This window comes from Alligator mississippiensis, chromosome 3 (genome assembly GCF_030867095.1).
Source record: "Alligator mississippiensis isolate rAllMis1 chromosome 3, rAllMis1, whole genome shotgun sequence".
Classification (NCBI taxonomy): Eukaryota; Metazoa; Chordata; order Crocodylia; family Alligatoridae; genus Alligator; species Alligator mississippiensis.
In genome coordinates, this window is record NC_081826.1 from 36,628,075 (window position 1) to 36,654,852 (window position 26,778).

Sequence of the window (26,778 nt, forward strand, 5' to 3'; positions counted from 1 at the left end):
ACTCAGCACAATCTACAATTCCCCAAAAGGCATGTCTAAACGAGAAGTTTTACTGTGCAGTAAAGTGTCACCATCTACACATGCGCACCATTGATCGTGCAGTTAGCTAGTACCTGTAAATACAGGTACTAGATTAACTGGGTAGTAGCTACAGCACAGTAACACTTTTAGACGCTGACTGGGAGCAAATTTGTTCCTGGTCAGCCTAGGCAGCAGAAGCCCATTAGCACCAGGACTGGGAAATTCTCTGCCCCATCCTGGTTCCCCGCATGGAGCTGGCAGCTCCAGAGGGCAAGTGGGGGCTGGGACCCCAGCCCCTGCCCGTCTCCTGGAGCAGTTCAGTGTGGTGCAGAACTGCGTGGTTCCCAGCCCCTGCCCACTCCCCAGAGCAGCCACCTCCAGGCCAAGCAGGGCAGCTGCCAGCAAGCCTCTGAACCCTGCCCAGCAGAAGGCTTGCCGGCAGATGCCCCACACCTGGGACAGCTCCCAGCAAACTCCCTAACAGGCAGGAAAGCCCTACCCAGTACAGGGCTTGCTGGCAGTTGTGTCCTGATGAGCACCTGTGTGTCCTGACGGGCACGGGGCCAGGAGAGCTCTGCCCACTGCAGGGGTAGTGGTCTCAGCCCAGTGTACATGAGGTCTCCCCTCCTGATGCGTAGAGGGCCAGGGGACAGCTGCTGCTGCAGCCAACTGAGCTCTCCTGGCCCTGTACCCACTCTGACCAGCCCTCTGCCCCTTGCCAGCCCCTTGAGGGAGCCTGGAGCTCCCTTGGCTGCTGTTGGGGAGCAGAGCCAGGTGGGAGCAATCCTGTACCAGGCTGCTCCCATTCGGAGCAAATCTGCTCCGTATAGAGGTGTTCCCAGGGAAGGCTTCCCTGTGCAGTATGCCTACTGCACAGTAACATATTTGAAAATTTGGAACAAGACTGAATATCTGGTGACCAAACCCCCAGCATAACATTTAAACAGCATTTTAATATGAGTTCAGTCCACTACTTTATCACACAGGCTTACTGAAGAAAAATATGTTTATTTGTATCACACCAAATTGATTAATAGGTAAAGATGCAAGTATCTTGGCCATTAACGTGCAGAAACTGAAATGCAATGCACTGATTACTTATTTTTTTTAAATTAGTTTCTCATCTTTGGGCATGGACAGACATTCAGTTTCTCCAGTCTCTGCTCTCTCTGGAGAGCCACAAGTGTACAGAAGTTCAGCATTTTTCTCCTAGAGTAAAAAAGTGGCCACCCTGGGAAAAAAATAACTTGGAAAAAGCCTGAGTGAAGTGGCTCCCTGGAGAATTTCTCTCAGGATAGAGAACTTCTGTATAGGCAGCCCATGGGCTTTGCTGCTTCTCCCTCCCCCTCCAATAGGGGGAGGAAGAACATCTGCCAGTCTCAACCAAGCAGGGAGCAGAACTTCCCAAGTACTTCTGGCAGGAAAAGCCCAGGGCTGAAGCAGTTAGGGGGTGTGTTCTGCTCCTGGCTTGTTGCCTGCTTGAATCACACTGCAGCACTTGGGTGCAGGGAAGTATACAACCATACACCCTGTCCAGCCTTAGCTGGGCTCCAACACAGCATGGAGGAAGGGAAGGTTGGAGGACTCTTCTGTACATGGCACAGACCCCACTCCCACTTTCCCTGATGCTAACAATCCCCGCTTGCCTTCACTAAAAACGCCTGCAAAGATCCCTGGGCTGCATGCTCTAGGGACCCCTGGCAGCCCAGCATCTGCACTGCAGGCTCTTTATTTCCTTCTCAACTTCTATACAGGCCAGTTTCTCTCTCAGAAAAACCAACCTGAGAAAGATGTCCTGGATGATTTGAATCCATGTACACAGCCATAGCTGCAGCACATGATAGGAATGCAAGCAACGATAAACTTAGATCAAGAGATCTATTTGAAAAAGCATGTTTCACAATTTTTACAGAAATATAAATCTCCTTGGTTCAAGTTAGTGCTTGTTCTAAAATTCTCTGTATTACCAGGAACAGAAAGCTGAAGTGACCCATTTAAAAATCTGCAGATACCCAGGGATAATGGGCGAAATTCTTACAGCAGAGCAGAATGTGTGATATAACAATGTGATCAGAAAATGAAAAGGCTTTATTTGGCCATTTCCTTCCAATTAAAAGGGTATATAAGAGACCAAAGGAAATGGCTGAGTTAATTTCAGAGATACTGGCTATCTTCTTTTGAGGGCTTGTGAAGAACAGGTGAGGTCCTAGATGATTGAAGGGCAAATAGTGCCCATCTCTTAAAAAGAGAAGGAAGATCCAGGAAATTACAGACTAATCAGCCTGGCATCAATATCTGGAAAGATTATGAAGTGGGTCCTCAAAGAATGTATTATAAAGCACCTAAAGGAGAAAAAAAGTCATTAGGAACAGCCAATATGGATTCACCAAGAGCAAATCATTCCTGGCCAACTTGATTTTTTTTTAGGATAAGGTGACAGACTAGATGGAAGGAGAGCAGTGATACAACATACCTGAACTTTAGCAAGGCTTTTGACACCCACAACATTCTTATTAACAAGCTAAGGAAATACAGGCTACATGAAAGTACTGCAAGTCAGAAATGTAACTGACTGAACAGTCGTACACAACAAGTAATCATCAATGGCTCAATGTCTAGTTGGGAGCAGGTATCAAGTTCCCCAAGCATCTGACCTGGGTCCAGTATTGTTTAAATAAACTTCATTAATGATGTGGCTAATGGGATTGAGTGCATGTTTGACAAATATGTGGATAATACCCATATGGGTGAAGTTGCAGGCATTCTGGATAGCCAAGATCCAGAATGACCTGGATAGACTAGAGGAGGAAAAAAAAAAAGAGTAGTGGTTCACAGTCAACCAAATGAAATTTAACATGGACAAGTGAAAAATCCTGTATCTGGCACAGAATAATTGCATGCACAAAAAGGGACTGGAGGATAACTGCCTAGGCTACAGTACGGTTGTAACCTGGTGGTTACAATAGGCCAAGGGTAGGCAACTATTTGGGCCTGCCGGCCACATAGGGAGTTTTAGGGAGCTGTTGTTGCATGGGGGTGCTGACCTGGGCCACAGCTCATGAAGCCTCCTTATGTGGGATAGGGCAGCAGGTGGGTGGATTTGGCATGGGCACAGATGGGCTGGCATGGGCACTGATGGTGGTAGTGGTGGGGAGGAGCCGCAGGGCAGCCCTGGCACAGGCTCTGGGTCCTGCTTTTTCCCCACTGCCACTGCTCATCATGGCTGGGGGCAGACAGGTATGGAGCGGGTAGTGCAGGGACCCCGGGCCAGGGCTGTGCACTCAGCCTGGCTTCAGTGACAGCTTCTTCCAGCTGCTGCTGCCGCTAGACCCAGCTCCACAGAGACATGCTGGAATCTGTGTGGGCAAGGCCTGAGCCTCAGGCTGAGTGCACAGCTCCAGCCCCAGCCTACTCTGCAGAGAGGGTAGGGAGTTCCTGCAGAGCCCACTCCAGGCTCGCCTGCCCCAGCCACAGCAAGGCACCAGTGGTGGAGGGAAAAAAACCAGGACCTGGAGTACACGCCAAGGCTGCCCTATGGCTCCTCCCTGTCACTACCACCACCAGGCTGTGCTGGGCCTCTCCCCAGCAGGGAGGAGCCAAAAGGCTCTGGGTACCGCTTTTTCATCCACCACCACTGTGGCAGTTGGGACTCCGACTCTTGCACGGACTGGGGCTGTGCACTCAGCTTGGGCCCTGCCTGCACAGGTTCTGGCTGGTCTCCATGGGGCTGGGGCCAGCAGCAGCAGCAGCAGCCAGGAGCCACCGCTGCCAGGAAATGGAGTGCAGTTGCAAAGTTGCCCTAGCCCCACTGCATACCCTGAGGCAGGAATCACCATGCCAAATATCTGGGCCAGGCAAAATCAAGGGACCTGCTGCAGGCTGGACAAAGTCCCTCCACAGGCTGGATCCAGCCTTCAGGCTGTATTTTGCCCACCCCTGCAGGAGACCATGAGCTGAATATAAACTAACAGTGTGCTCTTGTTGTAAAAAAACAAAAACAAACAAACAAACTCAACAGCATACTGGGTTGTATTAACAAGAGTGTCACTTTCAAATCAAAGAAATTGATTCTTCTGTTCTAGTCGGTGCTCCTGAGACCCTCACCTGGAGTACCATGTCAAGTTTTGGGCCCTACACTTCAGGAAGGACATGGTCAGAATCAGAAAGAGTCCAGCGCAGTGACAAAAATGATGAGAGGCCTCCAAAACATGACTTATGGAGGAAAGGCTGAGGATATTTAGCCTGGAGAAAAGAAGAGAAGACTGAGGGGTGGGGGGACTAGAGGGTAATTAGAGAGAGGATGGAGATGGGCTTCTCTCAGGCTGTAGGGGACAGGACAAGGAGCAACGCCTTCAGGTTGCAGCAGAGGAAATTTAGATTGGAGATTAGGAGGAACTCTCTAACTAAGGCAATGGTCAAGCACTGTAACAGGCTCTCTGGAGAAACTGGAATCTGGAAATGTTCAAGAGCACACTGGACAGACACTTGGCTGGAATGGATTAGTCAGACATGATCCTAATTCTAGCAGGCTGCTAGACTAAACGACCTCTTTACTTTTTGATGATCTTTTTTATAATTTGGGCAGCTATCAATGAGTCCAAAGCAGTCAGTCATTCAGTAACTGGCATAAGAAAAAACAAACTTTTGAGTCTACAAGAGAAGCTTTTTAATATTAAAGGTCCTTTTTGAAACAAAGATCCCATAAGCGCAAGTCTGATCAATGAACGTGTGATTTGAAAAAGAATGTGATAAATTTATGTTTCTTCTCTGACAAAACTGCAATCCACCAATTTTTTTTTTAAGGACATATGTTATAGCATTTAGAAGTGTGTGGGGGGGATGAAAAAAAAAAGACACAGTAACAGGAAAATATTAAACTACAGAACTATGGTTGTGTGCGGTACCTGTAGATTCCATTACAAAAAGCCAGATTTGTAAAGTTATGTGAAAGTATGCTCACTTGTCCAAAAGCCTGCTTTTCAGTTATCCTCACTAGAAGCCAATCTTCAAGCACTTTCTGATGGATAAAAAGGTATATGGCTTCAATTCCTTGATGTGGACCACCTTTTAAATGCTAAATACTGGCTTCAAGGAAAAACAGGATTTCACCCTAAAAAATAATTTATTTCCTTTCTGCAATCATGATATTTATTTTGCTTTGTACACAAGATGCACAGGTTTAGAAATATGCCACATTTATTAACTCTGTTATTCTGTTTAATTAAGCTTTGGATTTCCTAATTTTCCTGTCGGTTAGCAATTTTTGTTCTGGCCCAGAAGATGAACAATAGTAGTAGCATGTAACTCAAGAAAAACTGAATTACTTTCTAAATGACTTCCACTAAAATATTTACAGTATTATTTCACTTACAAAATGCATGCAGCTCAAATAGGCAAGACTTTCTCTAGATGAATTGTAAAAGCTTCAAATGACAGACAAAGCCTTAGGAATGTCCAGAATTTATACAGATCTACCCTAGTCATCCAGTTAGTTTATGCAAAAGTATGTTGGTATTGATACCTCATCCTGTACATCCATCAGCTACATCTTATCATTAACCTAGATTAATTGTAAATGTTAAAATAGACTTCTATAGTGCAAACAATGGGGTCTTGATTAGCGCCTCCAGGTGCTGCTATCAAAGCTAATGAGAGGGCAGAGACTTCTGGAAAGAATTTCAATGAAAATTTGGAAATTCAATTTATGTAAAGGCTTTCTGCAGAAATTGTTACCTTTTCATAAAAAGAACTAGAAATAGAATGTGCTTCTTTTTGGGCTATGAGTTGAACATGTTTAGATTTTGGTGGGTGTAACAGGGGAGCAGCTCCCTGTTACTTTAAGGGAAAAACAGCAGCAGAGTTCCCCAGATGGAGGGAAACACTGCCCTTGAGCTGACTACAGGGGAATGGGTAGCCAGGGAGTAAAGGCCTTCAGTGCCTCTTGCAGGGCTAGCTCCTCTGCAACAGGCTAAGTAGGGCAGAGCCCTGATTGGGCAGCAGGGGATACTGCTGCAGCAGCTAGCCCAGCACAGGCAAGCTGTCTTGGAGGTCAATAACCAAGCCTAATTGGAAATCCCTGTATGTTTCCAATCAGGCTTGATGATTGCCACCTGACTGACAGGGACAGCACTTAAGAGGCACAGAAGCTCAGGGCCTTGGTGAAAAGAAGAACTCCCAGAAGGGAGAGGGAACTACTTGAGGGACCCTGAACCAGCATGGGACAGGGCTGTGAAAGCTCAGGGTAAGGACTATGGTGTTTATCCATTCCAGGGGAGAAGGTTTCCTTTTAAAGTGGTAGCGTGCATTCTTCTTTTATGATGTTTGTTTTCCCAGAAAGGAAAGTTTGCATTAAGTGGTTGCTCACCATTTGCATTTAGGTTAAACAGTCAGAGTTGGGACCATCAGGGGTAAAGGAGGTCCCAGTGGTACCTTAGGGGCATGTTACTGCTTTGAGCCCTAACAGGGGCCAAGCTCAAGGCACTAATGGATGGCACCTGGGGAGAGTTCAAGCCTAAGCTGGCTAAGGCATAACCCAAGAGGGTGAGAACCTGAGCCAAGGGCTCAAAGCCCGAGAGAGGCAAAACGTTAGCGCAAGAAGGGCAAGGGCCAGGGACCCAAAGCCCAACAGGGGGAAAAGAGGGGGTGATACCTTAGCCCAAGAGGGGTGAGAGCCAGAGGCATAAAACTGTGGGGGGCAGAACCATAGCCCAAGAGGGTGAGACCTAGGCTAGAACCTAGAAGCCATGTCTGGGCCCTAGGATAAAGGGGCCAGCTAGAGCAGAGGGACAAAAGTGGAGAATGCTGAACTACAACAAGGGAGTAGAGGCCAGGGGTGGCCTGGCACTGATTGGGGCAAAGTGCCCCACTTAAGTGATGAGATGACTTAACAACTGCAAGGCTGTAGGGGAGGTCAGGGACCATGAAATTAACCCTTGAGACAATTACTGCCCTGGGGGCACAAATGGGCTGGGAGGGCTAGAACCTGAGGGCTGGACAGGGATCAGTGGGGTTTGAGAGGAACCTACTAATAGTGAACTAGGGCTTGCTTTGGGGCCCTGGGGCAGCCTTCCTTTTCAAGAATCAGTAATTCATCAAGGTGTGGCAGGTAGAAGAGAGGATATGGAATAGGGAAGAAATGGCAAGGGGGTGGGGGGAAGAAGTTGTTTTCCAGGTTGTCCCTGGGACATGGTCCTGCTACAGAGAGTTCTAGGAAAATCTATTTTTAACAATTTTTTTTTTTTTTTTTTTTTTTTTTTACCATAAGAAAAAGTTTATTAAATCACTACATAATCAGTATACTACAGAAAAGTCTGTAAAGGATAGCCAGTAGATACTCGGATTTTAAAATCTCCTCAATTGTCAGCAAGTCACTGAAAGACTCATCACAACTACTGTGTGATTCTATACAGTTGTTTTAAAGAGGTTTCCCCACCCCCCCACACACACTTCACAACTTGGTATTTTGTGGAAATGAGGAGGGGATAAGGTCCTAACAGTAGGATTCCAGGAGCTGACCCAATTCAGAGTAATAGTTTCTGCTGAATTTGCCTGAAGCATAAAGAGCAACAGGTTTGGATGTTCTCCATAGTCATCTTTATGCCATTTATTTGCCCATGCTGGGGGCACAGTCATATAATATACCCCTGAAATCTAAAGATTTATTTTAGAAACTTGGCTATTTTCTTCTACTGAATGAGCAGCAGCAAAAAGATAAATAGAATGTGCCTTGACCTCTGTTTTCAATTATACGTCTTGCAATGCGGGTTTTATTTCCAGTTAACCAATTTAGAAATGTTTCATTACAGAAAATAAGACCTCTGCATTTCCTGGAGGGCCATTTAAACAAAAACTCAACAATGAGCCTTATGAAAAAAGAAAAATAAAACCAAGACATTACTATCCCAATCCACGTAAGAGTTTAACTGTTTCAGCAGTTTAATCCCAGATTTGTATTCATTCCAAATATATCACTGGTAAAATGAAGGCAGGGTAGAGTTGCACCTTGTAAACTAACTGGTAAAATAGGTTAGGAATAGTGCATCCTATGTTCAATTCAGGAGACTGGAGTAGGTGGACCCTGCAGTGTCTTCCGACCCTATGATTCCATGATAAATCAACTATACTTCTGCTTCCCATGCATTCAAACTTCCTAGACTTTCTTAGTAAGAGGAAAAAGTTACAGTAACTAGAGGTCTTTGTGCTCCATGGCCTATATTTAGGTAGGCTAAATACATCCCATGGGCCACATCTGGCCCACAGACAGGTGCTTATCAATTCATTCTATCCAGCTTGGCCCTGGGCTGCCCCAGCTGTGCTCTCATGGGGGCCAAGTCCCACTCACTCTTGAGGGGGCAGCATGCATGCTGCTTTCCTACCCTTGCTCGCAGGGTGGCCCTGGACCCAGCCCCACAGGCAGGGAAGTGTCTGTGTCTGTGTGGGGGGGGTAGCAACAACAGCAGCAAAGTTGGGGTTGGGGGTGTGTGGCCACAGCAGATGGGCAGAAAGGTAGGAAAGTAGCTGGGATGGTGGCAGTGGATAGGACCAAAGCAGCAGCGGGGCAGGAGTATAGGGCCCACACTGTTGCCCCAGGGCTGGAGCTGGTAGGGGCACAGGGTGGGGCAGCAGCAGGGGGCAGCCTGGGCTAGCAGGGGTGCAGTCCACCTGACTTCATTGTGCAGGGCTCCCCAGGGCATGCATGCAGTTCCCAGGTTCTCCACCTGAGCTGCACACCTCCGGACATAGCCCCGTGCAATGGAATAAGTGGCCTGGAACCACTTGCTGCCACGCACAGGTCACAGGGAACAACAGGGAGCTCCATGCTGTGAAGCTGGGCCAGCTCCACCCCTCTCCCTGGCACTGTGGCCAAGCCCCACAACCTATACCACCGGTTTCACTGCGCAGGGCTCAAGTATGTGAGCTCTGCACAACGGAACTGCCAGCCTGGCCACATGCAGTCCTGGGGCTCGCTGGGACCAAGTGCTTCCAGGGGACTTCATCTGCCATGGTTCATGAGTGCCCTGAAGGCCCACTGCATGCTGCTGCCACTCGCAACAGGGGCTGTGCACAACAGGGTAGGTGCTGTTCATAGGGGAGGGCTCCTCATACATATACCTGCTGTCCCCTACAAACCCCATACCCTACCAATACCTGCTCTGCCACTCCCCCCTCCCCCCCAATATACAAGAGAGAGACTTCATTTTGAGTAATTAGGCAAATCACCTCTATGTACACCATGTAAATGCACACAAATTGGGACAAAAATATATATATATATATATATATATATATATATATATATATATATATATATATATATATATATATTTAAATAAAATTAAAATGTTATCATAGATGTTTGTTTTTAGTATATAATTTGTTGGGGTTTTTTTCCCCCAATTCCAAGATGGCAACCCCACCTTCCTAAAGTACTTCTGACTTAAGGCAGGGGTTAGGTGTGGGACTTATGGTTCCAAGATGGTGACCAGGGGGTAGGGCACCTGTCAAGGGGTTGGGCTACCCTTGAAGCCCTCGACAGCTCACCAAAACTCATTAAGCAGCCCTCCAGCTAAAATTACTGCCCACCCCTGGTCTATATCCACATTTCATGTGCCACATGGGCTAAAGTTCAGACGTTTTTGCTTTATCAGTATCCATGAAGCAACATGCACCCTGCTCTACACCACAAGGATCAACCTTCTCAGCAGGCATGCCACAAATTATCCCCCCCTGAAGTGCCACTTTGACCCCCTTCCTCTGCCCAATCTGCTGCCCTGCTTCCTGTTCCCTACTCTGTGCTCCCTCGTGATCTCATGTTTTCTGCTTCCTGCCCTGTACTCCCTTGCTTTATCTTCTGTCTTCCGCATCTTGCCCTAGCTCCTGCTGTGCTGCCTATCCCTTCCCTGATCTGTTGCATGCCACACACAAAGGCTAATAATTAAGCCACAGGCTGGCAATCCTGCTCTACATAAAGCTCTAGACACTCTACCCATAGGATAACCTGCAGTTTCCTCAGAACCCTACAAGGGATGAGACTCCGAGGAAGAGATTGTACATACAGACAATGCATCTCAAAGAACTCTGCTTACAGATATGCAATTTCTTTTTTCCTTCAAAGGCTTTTCATATCCACATTCCCTTGAGAGTCAGTCTCAAAGAACAGATGCAGAATCTCAGACTCCTAGCCTAACATCAACTACAGGATCATTTTTCCAAATGTGGCATCTAGCCTGGAAGTTTTAGCAATGACAACACTTAGTGAAGAGGTGTACAGAGCTTCAGACAGAAGCCGCCTTAGTAGAGAAATTCCTGAAGAAGGCCGCAGTTGTTGCCTGAGCTCTGATGAAGTGGGCCCTCGCTACCCCTTGGAGCTTCACTGATGGTTTCTGGATGGAAACTGCTTGTGCTTTCATCTTTTGATGTCTCTGCTATAGCTATAAACAGCTGTGGTGACTATCAAAGAAGGTACTTCTTTCTTAGTGGCTCTTGTGGCCTGTACAAGTAGGAAGAGAATATGGCAGGTGGAGAAGGTCATCTTCAACTTCAGTAGGAGCAGTATTATACTTCAGTTTTGCCAAAGGTCAGCCTGGAGCCCTTCAATTTTTGCAAGGCTTGATGTTTTGAAACTGAGAACTTCAGGCAGAACCTCAAAGAGTGGAAACAGACATCACCATTGTACCATCATAAATTTTACAGCAACATAAAGTGAAAAAGATGTCCATACCTTCTGCTGCACTGCAAATACTCAAATTTGTGGCTATGACTGAAGGTAATATTAAAATCAAACCTCTTTATTGCAGACCACATCTGTTTGCTTATGATCGAAGAGCTCAAGCTATGTGAAGCTGCTTGGACTATCCAGCCCTCAGGGGCAGGGGGCTTGAGGGGCAGATTCATCCCCCTCAAGCCCTGGAAGCACCTCCGTCCAGGGCATGCATCTGGGGAAGAAGGAAAACTCAGGGCTTCAGGGTGCATGCCTGCAAGCAGGAGTTCCCACATGCACTCATGCAGTGCACAGGGAAATCCCTCTGCAGTGGGATCAACAGGTGCAGAGCACAGGCTGCAAGTGGGGAGGGGAAGGGAGCATGAGTGTGAGGAAATCCCCTGTGGAAAGATTTCTCCACAAGCCTGCAAAGGCATTTCCCTCTGGGCACCTGCAAATGTATAGGGCAGGAGTAGCCAATAGTTTGGACCTGAGGGACACACAGGCAGTATTGGTAAAGTCATTGTAGGCCAGGTCGGCTCCCCACCATGCAACAACTCACCAAAACTCCCTATGGGGCTTGGTGGGTGGGGAACAGTGCTCAGGAGCAAGACAGGTGTGATTCCTCCCTGCATGCACTGCCATTAGGGGGCAGACAGGTGGTAGAGGGTGTATGGAAGGGGCATCTGTGTATGTGTGTGTGTGTGTGGGGCGGGGGGGGGGGGGGGGAGGAGAGGAAAGGAGAGGAGAGGAGGCGGCAGCAGTGGCTGCTGCCTGGAAGCCAGCCAGGGAGCAAATGCAGCAGAGCTTGCCTAGTCAGTGGCCTGGCCCCACAGCGCTCCATGTGGAGTCAAGCCAGGCCTAGGACAGCCCATACCATACTCCTGTCCCGGCCCCAGCCAGTGTACAGCTTCCGGCAGGGCTGTTCCCAGCACAGCTGCAGCTAACGGGGCCTGTATTGCCACAGGGAGGTGAAGGGAGCACAGCAGCACCTGGCCAGCTACAGCTGCACCAGGAACAGCCCCACCAGAAGCTCTGCGCTGGCCAGGGCCCAGGTTGACAGGGCTGTTTTGCTCCCCTTGCCTCTGGTTGCTGCTCCTGCCCCTGCCGTGCCACTCTAGACCAGGGGGAGCTTCAGCCAGGTGGCTCCTGCCCAGCACATGGAGCTCCAGCTCCAGGCTGCCTTTCACCCACTTGCAGGTGGTTGATCATCGCAACAGGCACGCAGAATGGGTAGAAGGCCCGAAACAGTGTGGTAGAAGCAAGAGCACAGGCCACTGAAATAAATGTCTTCTGCCCCAAAGACTAACTGATCTGATATGGCATTTAAATGTTATCATGGCTTTAGATCAAGTATAGGCCCTTGCTTTACCCAGCCAAGAAATATGCCTGGGTTGATTATCAAGTTTTGTAATCAGGCACTAAAGGAGAAGTCTTTCAGACACAAACTTTGGCCAAGTTACGAACCAAGTTCTCACTATTTTAAGTTTGTACTTTAAAAGTCTATGAAGATACCAAAATAAAGGTCACTTTCATAGTTTGTGTTTAATTACCGTTGCCCACAGACAAGATAGTGGATTTTTAAATTCCCATCATATGCAATGACTTGTTCATTCCCCCACTACTCTAATGGGGTCACATGCTGGCAGCCAAATAAGACCAGTTGCTCTACAGATGATTCTCTATTTGCCATAATGATAGACTGTACTGTGTTTTGTTTAGACTCACAAGGCACCTCTCAGAAAAGGCTAGCTTTTGGTGCTCACTCATTTCTTGACTACAGAAAAATTACAGAGCAATCTTTTTTTGCAAAGAACTCAGAAAGACCATAATGGGTTGACTTGTTTTTGACACTATGGGCTCCTATTTGAAGTCTCTGGGTTTATCTTGAACATACAGTGTGTAGATATTTACACACGAAGCAGTGTTAATAGTGAGCGGTGCCCTTAAAAAGATCTCCACACTCCAAGCTGCTGCAACACCCCGGCTGAAAAATCACAGCATCAAATACCCAAAAAGCAGAAAATCAGCATAGTAAGAGAGAAATATGTAGCATGACTATATGTCCCAGTTTAGCTGAGATAGTCCCAGATTTCAGAGGCCAGTCCATGAGAATGAATATGAGCATCCCAGAAATGCAGAGGCAAGGGGTGCAATCTGGTGGGGAGGCAGAATGGCATGGAGCATGCACTGCTGCTTCTGTCTGCCCAGTGCACAAAGACATCCCACCCCACCCCTGCCTCTGCCTGCAGCAGTGTGGCTGGCTTGGGAGAGGGATGTCCCAGATTTCCCATTTCCATTCTCCCATATAGTTACCCTAGAAATATGTAAAAGGATGAAGGTAACAATGATGAGACAGTAAATCAGCAAACAAAGAGAAAGTAGCAGAGATTAAATAATGAAAAGTACAGAGAAAAAAAAAACAAAACAGTAACAAGAAGAAAGGAGGCAGACCACACAAAACAACCCATTGAAACAGAACCTACAAATGGAAAAACAAAAAAGTGTTATTTGATAGTATCTTCCAAAAATGCTTAATTCATAAACAGAGCTCATATTTAAAAGGATACAGTATAACCTCATAAATCCAGCATGCTCAGGACCAAGCATCTGCCAGATATGTTTCAAAAATCTGACGTTTTCAAATAAGTAAAAGGAGCATGGAGCAGCAAGGGGCGGGGGGGGGGGGGGAGGAGGCTGGCAGGGGGAGGGATAGCAGATGCAGAGAGGAAAGCTTGCAAGCGGTGGGTACTACCACATCCACCACTCTGTAGATAGCCACAGCTCCGGGACCAGCTGCCAAAGTGCTGGATTTCTGAGAACTCCAGATTTATGAGGTTATACTTCAAGGTTCCTTCTAAGGTGGCACGTGCGTGGCTGAGCGCAATTAAAAGTGCGGCCGCGCACAGCCTTTTCAAGGCCGCACACCAGGAGAGGAGCTGAAGGTCAGATCCTAGGTGAGGTGGGGGCGGGAGCCTGGCACAGGCTCTGCCAGCTCTGGGGAACTGCTCCGCTCCCCTGCATGTGTCCCAGTGTCCCAGAGCCGGCAGAGCCTCACTGGGGCAGGCAACGGCTCCTTCCCGAGGTGAGGCAGGGCAGGGATGAAAACTGGGGAGGGGGGCTGGCACGGGCTCCGGGGAAGTGCTGCACTCCCTGGCCCTGATGCGGGGGAGCGGAGCACTTCCCCAGAGCCTGCGCCAGCCCCCAGCTCCAGCCCTTGGCCCCCAGCTCTGCCACCGGCCCCCTTTGATAAGTGTCCCACGCCGGACTGAGGTGGTGCACTCATAGACCGCTATTCCTTAGAGGGAACATTGTTATACTGTAGTTTGTTCAGTAATAACCACTGGACCATCTCATTTTCTCACCTAAAGACTTAAGGAAAAAATAAGATTTGGTCAGGTACGTGGATGGGTGGGTGAACAAGTGAAACCATGATTAACAATAATGGCATTAATAATGCATCAGCAGGCACATTTTCTACTCATCAGTAATTAATTTATATCTATGCTTGAAGTTTGGGGAAATCCGTACTGCCGAAAATGCTGGTTTTCAGGATAAAATGGCAAAAAGTCAACTTGTTATCTTGTGGTCATGAATCCTTTTGAGCCAATTTTTGAAGAGGTAAAGATATTAGCTCTAAATTCCCATTTGAGTGGATTTCCTTTTGTGAAGGAAGTCCTAGTCACCTATATGAAACCTCTCCTTGAAGTTTGTCAGTTCACGTTCACAGAAGTGAACAAAAAGCGTGGAAGTAAAAAGTAACGTCCTCTAAGGAATTTAATGAAGAGAGGCACCTACTATTGCCACTTAACCCGAACTTCCTTTAAAACCAGGTTTAGAACTTACCCCTCTAAAGCAGATACAAGTTTCCCTCGTTTTATGCTGTACATGTGTTCCTGGAAAGTGGCACATAACTCAAATTCACATAAAGTGAACCCACTTTACAATGTAACAAATAGGGATACGTTCCAACACCGACTGTACTGACCCCCAGACCCATATAACACATTTTGATATTAAAAGGGTCATCACATAAGAGCAAATTTGCACATACAGAACACAAACGAAAAGTGAGGGAAACCTGTTAGGGCTGTGTGAAGTGGCTGTTACAATTCAGATTCGGCTGTTTCAGAGAAACAGTAATTCAGTTCAGCATTTCAGATCACTGTCCCAATTCAATTACGCCAAATCAGTTTTGGAATTTTGATACTGATTTAGAGATTTGGCTATAGACTAAAATACCTGCAACTGTCATTTTTTTTGGCTGATTCAGATGAAAACAGCAGGGATTGTAGCCCATTCTGGGGGTATGAAGCCTGCCAAGTTTCAAAGAGACATGTGCAGGGGTTTCTGTGAAACTGCACCTCAAGTGGTAAAAAGCAAAACTCGTAACACTTGTATGTGCTAAGAGGTGTAGGTTCTAGCCATGTTGGTCTAAGGCAGGGGTGAGCAGAAAACAGCCCGGGGGCCAGATCCGGCCTGCGAGGCCATTCTATCCAGCCTGCAGGGCCTGTAAAAAATTTTGAAAATTAATATTCATCTGCCCTTGATTCCTATCAAAAATGACAAAAGACTTCGTTCATCCAGAATTAATGCATTTGACCGTCTTTTCAAACTGCTGCAAATTTCGGCACAGGTACTCTATAAACACCTTTCTGAACATCCCTTTGTACCTACTTATACATAGTACAAACCATGCATGATGTTAGTCTGAAGCCAAAATGCTCATGACTTACAACATAATTCACTGGGCTGGACCCCAGCAGAGGCAACATTTCAAGCCATGGTAGCTACACAGTTCAGCACTGCTCAATTTGTGTGCATGTACTCCAGGTATACCCCCCACCCCACAAAGAATCCATGTACTAAATAGCCCCCCACTCATGACTGGAACCGGGTGTTCTCATCACAAGACTTTGGAGTCTTCACAAATTTATGTGCAGATGAGGCACAGAGAAAGGTGGTCTGGCTCTCTCATGGAAGACAGGGCCATACTAGTGTGCAGCAGGATGAGAGAAGGGGAGAAAGATTCTGTGTGAACTGTTTGGAGCCCTGTTTGGTGATGTTTGCCCGACATTTACGGCTCAAAGAAACAGGAATCATCGGAAATGGGAAAGAAAAGCACAGTTAAGCTGTGGGAGCAAAGTGAAGTTGAAATGTATTCAGTGTAGTGGCTCACCACGACTTGAAAAAGCTGGTGCTGAAGGGGAACTGTGTGCAATGGGCACTAACTTATCCTTGTGATAGTTTCCTCGTAGTATGTTTGCCCAGTATGGGCCATGTATTTTAGAGTCAGGCTCAGTGTTGGCTGTATTTAAGCAACTTCCTAGTTGCTTTCTGTTATTGAACACATGCTGTTTTTGTCAGCAGTTTAATGATAGATAATGTATTTAATGAGGTTTCCTTGTATGTGAATAAGATGAGGGGCTTTCCCTCATGCTCCTCGCTGATGTGGGGGAGGGGGCAGGGTGCAAATTTGCCTTGTATTCAAGTAAATACAGCATTAGCTTTCCTTACTTGAATGAGGTAGAAAAGACAGAACACAAAGAGAGGAAATTTTCAAAGGCAAGAAGGGTAGTTAAGAACCCAACTCAAAGAAAGTCACTAGTTGGATATCCAACCATCATTTTGCCTTTGAACACAAACATTCTTTTTATTTCTCTAAGCCAATGGTTCTCAACCAAGGTGCCACAGCACCCTACAGTTCCTTGAGATTCTTTCAAGGGTACCACAGGGTACCACACAATGTTAGCATTGTTAGGTTTACCAATATAATTCACAAGGTAAACTCAGATTTCAAATAGAAATCCATAGTTGTGGTCTTTGAGTTCTCTGCAACAGAAAACTGCTCCTTTATTTATTTCTTTTTTGACTACATGAAAAAAAAGTGAAAAACTAAGAGCTGGCATTTTCCAAGAGGCACCTCAAGTCTAAAAGGGTTGAGGAACACACCTCTAGGCTTTAGTCTGTTACTAGCTATTGTACACCAAGGGTGTGTCTACATGCTACATCACCATAGGGTGACAATGTGCTACAGCGACATAGCAATCACACGGGTCTACATATGATCAGCAGCTAAGTCGCCATATTGGTGCACTCCCCTGGTATAGCACACCACTGTAACAACGTAGCAGCAAAATCTAACTGTGCACCACAAGCACGGCATAGTAACCGCCTGTACTGCACTGTGCTTCAGTACATCCAAAAGGAAATACTACAACACTGCACCATAGCAACATCACTGTACAGTTATAACAGTAGGAACTTTAAAATTAGTTTTTATTGCAATGATGCCTCCCACATACCTCTAGCAAGTACAGAATAAAAACAGGTACTTACAAAAATATATATAAAAGGTTAGAAATGGTATATCTAGTCATGTAAATCTTAAGATTTTGTGGAGCAAAGTGCAATATAATTGTTCAAATACTGTTCTTCTCAAATGGCTTACTAGAAAAATCCACAGTATTTTGTGGTCCTAACCTAAATTACAGATCATATGATACCATTTGCAATTCAAAGCAATTGCAACACAATGCTTCAACTCTGAGCACTATGAAACTGAAATTTTTGTACCTTCAAGTCTTCAATTATATATGACTTTATTTTATATAGCACATAAACAACAAGCAACTGCAGGTCATGAAAATAAATACACACTATAAGCCTTCAAATAATTGTATCACATACCATGAGGCCTGAAATAACACATGTGAGCTGTATTGTACAACTGGACTAGCTAGTGGTAGCCTCACAACCCTGAATTAATTTCATTTCCTTCTTCGTATATTTGCTGTTTACTATACAATAAGTTAACTGGATGAATTGGATTACTTAATTTTTTAATTATGCAGCATGAATCTATTATGTAAGTATTACTAATACAGATAAAGCAGGTTGTTTAAGAAGTTTCATCCACTGGGGGCTTGCTATGCTAGTAGTTAGCTTTCCAGTCCCAAGACACTGAAGAGCCATACAATCTTCCCTTTTTTCTATAAGCAGAATGGCATAGAACAAGTTCAGGAAAGGAGTATTGTACACCAAGGGTGTGTCTACATGTCGCCCTATGGTGATGTAGCAATGCCCTACAGCGACATAGCAATCACATGGGTCTACATATGAGCAGCAGCTACATCGCCATAGCGAACAAAACAAAAAAAAAACAAAACCCTCCTCTGTTAACTAATGGAATCTTCCAGCTGAATTAGTCACCAAGCTCCTTATACAATGCATGGAGAGCGAGAGGCACCTCAGATGGTGCCACCTAAAACTAGTTAGTAGGGAATGCCAAGAACAGGACCTAAGCCTGCTCCCTCTCCCTCCCCATCCTTCTACCCAACTCCAGGCTGCAAGGAAGTAACCTCTCCCATTCACAATTTACCTATGAGCCATCTCCTGGCATCAGGCACCAGGGGAGGCAAAGACGCTGGTAGGAAGGCCACTATCACTTTTATATTTAATAGCCCAGGGGAATACATCACTAACCCGAGTGGTGGCAGATTTCTTTGGTGTCCATGGAGCAGACTCAAACCCATATACCAGATAACTTTCCCATTTATCAGACTACCATTCTGGGGTGGATCTCTCTCAAAATCACTCTTATTGCAGTTTTCCATTTGGCATAAAATACTTAAAACAAAGCAAAAAACATTTTTAACTCCCTGCTTGAGTGAGTAATTTTGTTTCCTAAATAAAGTCTCCCCGATGACTGCCCTAACAACCATACTATACAGTCTTATTGTTCTTCTCTGGGCTAATGAATACTTTCAAAGAAGTGTTTCTAAAAAAGTAGAATACTTTCAAAAGGAAACAGAGTAGTGATTCTCAACAAGGGTATCCCAACATCCTGGGGTGTCATGAGATCCTTTAAGGGTACCGTGAGTTGGAACCATCAACACTATTCACAAGATAAATCACAGATTTTAAACAGAATGTTTTTAACACTGTGGATTCTTGACCTGCTCTGGTCTTTCTAAGTTCTTTGCAAGGGAATTGCTGTATTATTTTTCTGTAACCAAAAAGGAGAAAGCTAAGGCCTGGCATTTTCCAAGGGATGCCACAAGTCCAGAGATGCTGAGAACCACTGAGATGGAGAGATTCCCTCCAGGATATCCTGTAGCCTAACAGTTATAGCACTCAACTAGGTTCAGGTCCCTACTTTGAATGAGACAGGGAAGAGGGAGGGGGAATTTGAGTCTCCCACGTACTGCATAAGTATGCTAGAGACTAGACTTGCTGCATTTGGGTGTGGGAGGGCAGAGAGGAAGAACACACTTTACTGAGAGAAGTACTGCATTAGTCTGACCCAGCTTTGCAGTGTCTGTATAGATCAAGCACTTTAGCAGGATTTTTTGGTGCTTTTATCCAAAGCTGATTCAATCAGCTGTTAGATAAAAGCATCAAAAAAGCCCCACTAAAGTACCTGATCTATACAGATGTTGGGTGAGCTAGGTCCAACTAATGCTATGCCTCTTCTGGGTACGTCCTGGGCTCAGCATGAGGGCATGCAGAGGTTACAGTAAAGTGCCATTTTGTTTTGCTTAGTCTTTTTATATCTGTAAGCAGCCATTATTCCCTTCATGAATTTCTCTCAGAGAGATAGCTGCATCCAGTAGCATAGCATAGTCCCTCCATCCTCCTCACCAAACCAACTAGTATTAAACTTGTATTAAAACCAGAAACGCAGCGTGTTCACCTCCAGTGCTACCCAGATGAGGGGGGAGGTGAGAACAGATAAAGGCATGGCTGCGAAGGGCACTGGATACCATTATATCGAGTGATTTTCCATTTTATGAGATTTCTCTAGTGGCTCGGGCACAGGAATCTGACTCTATCCTGCATCAGAAAAAATTCACATAGGATAACAAGCACAAGATCTCAAATTGTAGCTCAGGGTGGGCAAAATACAGCCTGGATCCAGCCCACCAGGCAAATTCATCTAGCCCACAGGCACCCACCAGCTTATTGCATCCCACCCAACCCACATGCCTCACTCCCAGCTTCATGTGCAGATAGGCCTGGCCCAGCAAGCGCACAGCTTCTGGGACGGGCTGGTCCTGCAGTCATTAGGGGACCTGCTCAGCTCCCCTGCCTTCCCAATCACTCTAGACACCAGGTGAGGAAACAGCAAGGAGCTGCAGCTGGGCAGCAGAGTGCAGCATGGGGCTGGCACAGCACGGAACTCGGGTGGGCAAAGAGTGTGGGTATCCCCCCTAGCTCACAGCCCCATATATCACACAGTGCACGTGCAGCTCCCAATACTCATTCACTACCAGGGGAAGCCCCGCACAATGGAGCTGGCTGCCTTCTCCGCCCCATGCCATGCAGGTCCCAGGACTCTGGGAGTCCCACCTCCTGCTTCCTGGCTGAGTCCCAGGACCTGCACAACAGGGGGCAGGAAAGGCAGCCAGCTCCATAGTGCAAGGCTTCCCCGGGTGGCAAACGACTGCCAGGAGCTACATGAGCGCTGCGCTGCACGTCACACGATAGAGGTGACCTGGCTGGGCTACATTCCTTGCCACCGTGTCCAGCGCTGGCTGAAGCTATGTGCCACTGGGCAGCAGTGCCTGCATGGGCCACAAGTGCCCCAAGCACCCATCACCTGCTGCTGCCACTGGTAGCAGGGGCTGTGCACCATTTGGGGGGGGGGGGTTCTTGCGGCAGGAGGCCACCTGTTTCTCCCCAAAAACTCTGCTCTGTGATGATTTGGTTAGGATGGGCCCAGCAGAGGATACACACCTTACCCTATCTCTTTAGGTAACCTGAGCTGGATACATTCCTGAGGGAGGGGGGAAACCTGCTCCCTCTGCCTACATGACAGGCATCACATACCTGGGTAGAGGGGCTTGCTACCTGGGGAGCTAGGAACTGCCAGTCTACCCAGCAACTAGTGATGCATTTCAAATTGGTTGACTGACAGCCAACAGGTGCTGGCCTCCATTGGACCAGGTAAATGAAGTCACAAGGGCTATATAAGTTAAGGACTGCCCAGGAGGAGGAAGGGGCAGCAGCCATGAGGAAGACGAGCTGGATCATCTGAAACATGCTCTCTCTCTCAAAACTCACGATCAAGGAACTGCCTGCCTCCAGAGAGAATCTCCACCTGCCTCTGGATGATACTTGTGAGTAAGCTACCCGAGATCTAACTAGATATATAGCTTGCAGCAACTCAGATGTGTGATCAAAGGCTACCCAGCCATGCCAGTTTGCTCTGTGGGATTTCTCTGATATTGCTCTACCCTGTACCCTATTCTAACCCTACCCCTTGTAACCAATAAAGTTCTCCTTTGTACCTAGTGTGGGAGACTTATTGGGAGTGGGTCTAGATTATGCCTTGGGGTCCCCTTGGTTTGGCTGACTAAGGGAGACCACTACTTGGGATGCTTCCCTCAGGTCAGAAGCACAAGTTCTTGAAGTGAATCAAGTACCTGAGGGCTACTAGGCCTGTGTTTCCCAGAGTGCACAGAGCCAGAATCAAGCCCATCCCAGGCTGGTGGGTGTGCTCCAGGAAGGGGGAGAGCCAGATGTGAGGTGCCCCCAGGGAGGCACTCAGAGCCTGGAAGGTGGTCGGGCAGTGAGGTGGGTGGCTCAACGCAGAAGCGCCCCCCTACTGGCCTGCCAGTCCTCATACCCCCACCCTCTCTCACCCCACAAGTGTCACGCACCCACACCCTGCCCCCAGAACCCCCCACATGTACACTGCCCAACATACACTACTGCCCGCCAGACACAGCCACCCCCCCCAGTCCCCACCATACACAATATACAAGAGTAAGATAAATTTAAGTTGCATGCAATCACCTCTATACACAATATGCAAACAAATCTACAAAAAATATTTTTTCATAACAAAATTAAAATATGTTATGGTAGGTGTTTGACTTTTAGTATACGATTTGTTTTCTTCTGGTTCCAAGATGGCAACCCTCCCTCACCAAAAGGCGTACTTCCAAGGGGCAAGGGGTGGGACTTCTGGTGGCAAAGGTCAGGGATTAGAGGCAGGACTCCTGATTCCAAGATGGTGACCGGGGGTACGGCACCGGGTCATAGGGCAGGCCTATTGTTGGGGCCCTTAACAGCTCACCGAAACTTGTTAAGCAGCCCTCCAGTCAGAATAATTGCCCAGCCCTGTTCTAGCTTGTCTCTACATGACAAATAAAAACTGGCCTGCCTAGTAGAAAGTCTTTTACAAAAACTCTTTGATCATAGTCTAGAAAAACTATACAAAAACCATCGCAACAGAAATGGGTAATAACAGTTGCTAGAACAAGAGTGTTATTTTTTAATCAAGATAGCAGCCTGACCAAAAGTTCACAATAAAAGATGTAGGTAAATTCAATAAAGTCTAACCAAATTTAATAAATTTAACCAGAAATGGTTATTTTCATCAAAGGAGCTATAAAGTAACTAAAAACATGCAACTAGACTTTCAGTAATCTAGTTACACTCAAAACAATTTCCACTGTCGATAGTTTTTCTGAAACTCATTAAAATGATGAATAATGCTGGCATTGAAATAATCAATATTAGGTTTCAGAGTTCGAAACCAAGATTAATGCAACAGTTGCTATGAATATAAATATTTTAGCAAAGTGATACTTGAAAAATGTGCTGAACTCTCTACAGAGAAATATTACTTTAGTCAAAAGCTTCAATTTTCTAACTCAAAAATATATCCCAATTATGTAAAATAGAAAAGTCCCAATCACTTAAAAAAAAAAAAAAGGGGGGGGGGCGCAAAACTGAGGCCCACCTGACTTGCAAGGAAAAACATCCCAAATTGGTGATCTACTCAATAAGGCAAATTTGCTGTTTCTATTAATAAAGACATCTATCCATCCATCCATGCTCTAGAGGTCTGTATGCTTTCCATTCACCTATGCAATAGAGGTCTAGTTACATCATATAAAACAGAGTGTTAAGACCAACTCCAACCTTCAAAATGGCAACAGAGGAGTCTCCAATAAACAAACAAACAAACAAACATGACCCTCGGTATAGTTTGAAAATAAAGTTACAGGAAAGTAAATTTAGTTTGATATTACCTGAAGATGACAGAAAGCAAAACTATTATCCACCCTAAGAAACTTTTAGTCTACAGACCCTTTTTGACAACATGAAATTTGGTCATTCTTAATTTAAGATACAGTGTACAGTGGACAAATTTAGAAACAGGACTAGAGAAGAGCTCTTGGGTCACTAATCCAAGTTCCCCATCATTGCAGGCAACATCATCACTTTAATCCTTCCTATAAACTGATCTAACTTGACCCTAAAAGCTGTTAGAGGTTTCTTGTTCCCACAGTTCTCATGGGAAAACTGTTCCAGAAACATCTCTTTGATGGTTAGAAACCTCATTTTCAGCTTAAATTGATTTGTGACCGGGCTATACTCATTTGCTTTTGTGCCAACATTGTCCATTACATAGCTATTCTCCCTCCCCAGCTCTTTCTTCCCTTTGTTATATTTATAGTGAATAATTATAACCCCTCTCAGCCTTCATGTTGCTAAGATAATAAAGCCAAGATCTTTCAGTCTCCTCCCTTCATATAAGCCAGCCATTTCCCTGATCATTCTAATGGCCCTTCTTCTAAACTATTGTTCTTCCCTTCATTTTTCCAGTTTCAATTCAACTTCCTTGAATATAAGTAACTAGAATTGCTCATAGCATTTCTAACAGTCTCACCACTACTTCAGACAACAGTATCAATTTCCTAATCTCTATTGAAAACATCTCACCTCTCGATTCTTAACAGCGTAAGAGCATATATCAGACTAAAAACTATGCAGGACGCCCCTCTGATTCACACGCTAAATCAGGGATAGACAACCCCTAGCATAGGTGCCAGAGCATGGCACGCAAAGGCATTTTGCTTGGCATACATGCCTCTGGGTGGATGGTGAGGAAGGACTGGGGCTGCACTGTAACAAACAAACATCGGGCCCCCTAGTGGCTCCCCTGCCATCTGCCCCTGGCATGCCAAACATCTTAAAGTCGAGGCTGTGGGTGTAATCCCTGCACTAGAAACAGCTAGAAAGAATAACAAAAGCAGAGGACTGTTTTGATTTGTATTGTGTGGGAGACTGTCCATGATGAACACTTTCACATATATTTAGGACGTATTGTGGTACAAATACGTTGGAATTTAAACATAATGCCTTTTTGCAAAATGCTTCTGTATTCGAGGTAACTTGCAATAGCTTCTGCATATAGATTGAGGCCTGCTTTGCACATAGAACTTCAGTGACCTAGAATTACACGGAGATAAGGGGTTACTAAAGGACATTAAGTTTGCCGCAGTTCCCCCTGTTAAAAACACACATGTGCTATAACCTAACCCAATATAAGTTGAGTCTAGCCTGGAAACTTTGACATCCTGTGGAAACTTAGACGTAACAGTAAAAACTGTAAAGCTGCCAATAGTTGCATGACACGCTAAAGTTCTTTGTTTAGGTAAGCTATAAAATGGACCTTCAGGCAAAACCCAGGGTCGACTCTGATTTGAGCAACTCAGCTCCCTTGTCGATCTGTTTGCAAACAATAAACTTGACGTGGACCCAGCCTGAGTGCGTGTGACTCTCTCCTAGAGGTAAAATTGGACAAGCTTCCAGGGGCATGAAACTAGCAGTTTGTGCAACAATTTGGCGAGCCAGCCAGGAGAGGCCCTTGGCCCACCCCAGGGTCCGACGACAAGACGGGCAAAGGTGTCTGTGAAGTGCACACCGGACCGCTTTTGGAGTCTGTCACGGTCACTGGGAACATGAGTCGGGACACCCGGGAGGTTAAAGGCTCTCCACTGAATGAGTCACCCAGGCTGAGCAGGGTCCGAAGAGACGGTGCCAGGGTGTTGGCAGGAGTAAGTATTCGCTTTCCTTGTGTCACTTGAATAGTCTTTCGGGGATTTTTGGATATTGGTTTTGGCGTTCAGCATAGAGGTCTGGACATTAGCCCCGGGGACTTTGTTTTGAAATTCAGCAAATAGGTCTGAATAGACACAATGGGTTCGGGTAGCTCCCGAGAAGAAAACTCTGCAACCCCATTAGGACGCATGCTAAGAAACTTTAGTAAATTCAAAGGAGATTACGGGGTAGAAATGTCAAAAGAAAGATTGATTACTTTTTGTCAGTTAGAGTGGCCATCATTTGGAGTGGGATGGCCAGATGCCGGTTCTTTTAATGTGAATCTGACTAAGGTGGTGTGGGGGAAGAGGTAGGTCTGACTGAATGAATGTGCGTCTGTGTATTTAAAAAAGAGCCACTGACCAGGTCTGGGACTAAGGCTGAGTCTAGTCACCCCGATTCTGTCTGATAAGGTAGTGTCGAACGCAAGGGGGCTCAGCCAGAACCTCGTGACCCAGTGGACAGATGTCCGAGTGATTTTGTCTTTCCCAAATCCGTTGTCCCAGTATTTTCTGTCAAGGGCAAGAGTGAAAGAATCCCTTTTGTGTTTCCCTCCCTCCTTCCACTGTATGAGCCAGTGTCGGGTCGGTAGCCTTGGGTTTGGGCAGTAAAAACTGCAGGGCAAGGCACTGAGCAGCCCAGACGTCCTAAATAAGCCTTTCCTGTGTCTCTGTGTGCTTAAAATCATGGTGACTGGATCCGAACCTTATTAAATACAGGTCAGTTTAAAACCTTACTGCTGGCTAGAATTTTGTCTGGTAAAGGATCCTATTTTTGTTTGAGAACATATGTTGTATTCAGGAAAAAACACTGCTCAAAGTGCCCTCATCCAACAGCACGTCAGGCTCGTCATAAATTAACTAAGACGCTGGGAGAAAGCCCCGGGTCCTCTTTAATTCTGATAGTGAGGGAGATCTGACTCAAGGGTTAAGGTGCAGGGATGAGGCTAAAACACCACCGGACACAGACCAAACAGATCAGGAAGAAATAGCTGACACAAGCCGTTCTAAAACACCTCCCCCACATGAGAAAAAAGCTGTAAAAGATATTGAGAGAAGACGAACCAGATTGCCTGTGTGTAAGCCCCTCCTCACGAAAGTTGGGAATAACATGTTGGAGCATTACTTCGTAGTTTAACAAAGCTGCAAGATAACATCTTCTTCTGTCAAAACCTGATTATAATGCGGCTGCCAGTGAAACAGGGCTCAAATTACCAAATGGCCCTCCGGGCAGCCGAGGCCGGTGTCAGAAGCCAAAGGAATTGAGATTTTAGAGAATGTTGATTCATGTATATGGGCAGATGACGCCTCCTTCAGGTTAGTGCAAGACTTGAGAGCTGTAAACAAAAATAGTTTAGTGGATCATCCTATGGTCCCAAATCCCCACACCCTTCTGACCCAAGTTCCAGCAGATGCCAAGGTGTTTTCTGTGTTAGATTTAAAAGATGCTTTCTTCTCTATCCCGCTACACGAAGATAGTCAGAAATTGTTTGCCTTTGAATGGGAAGACCCGGACACGCATCACAAGACTCAATTGTTATGGACAGTGTTGCCCCAGGGATTTGTCTCATCCCCCATATCTTTGGAACAGCATTGCAAAGAGACTTGGAGCACTGGAAAGAGAGACACCCTGAGGTGGTGCTGCTGCAGTATGTTGATGATTTATTGGTAGCAAGTCCTGATGTGCAGACGGGAAAAAGAGCGACAGAATCCTTGCTGAATACCCTGGGAAAGAAAGGGTATAAAGTGTCACGGGAAAAGGCTCAAACTTGTCAGCCAAAGGTCACCTTTTTGGGTTATGAGATTGAGAAGGGGGCTCAGACTTTGAGTAGAGATCGAATTCAAGCAATACAGGATATGCCTGCCCCCAAAAACCCCAAAGAGCTGCGAGCTTTCCTGGGCCTAACCGGGTTTTGTAGACTGTGGATTCCTGATTATGGGGGAAAAGCCAAGCCCCTATGAGTCCCTCACAAAGGAGGGTCTCACAAATTGGAAATGGACTAAGGAAAACCAACATGCATTTGAGTTATTGAAAGCTGCCCTCTTGCAACCCCCAGCGTTGACGATTCCAAATGGGCGCAAGCCCTATAGACTGTATGTGCATGAGAATAAAGGGGTGGCCTCAGGGGTCTTAACTCAACCAGTAGGCCCAACCTGGAA

General features: G+C 46.1%; 1 protein-coding gene across 2 annotated transcripts in view; it reads right to left on the minus strand.

Annotated features, from left to right (window-relative positions):
• Positions 1-26,778, minus strand: part of FZD6 (frizzled class receptor 6) — a 72,083-nt gene that overhangs the window by 16,405 nt on the left and 28,900 nt on the right. The gene's annotated exons all lie outside the window — the stretch shown is intronic.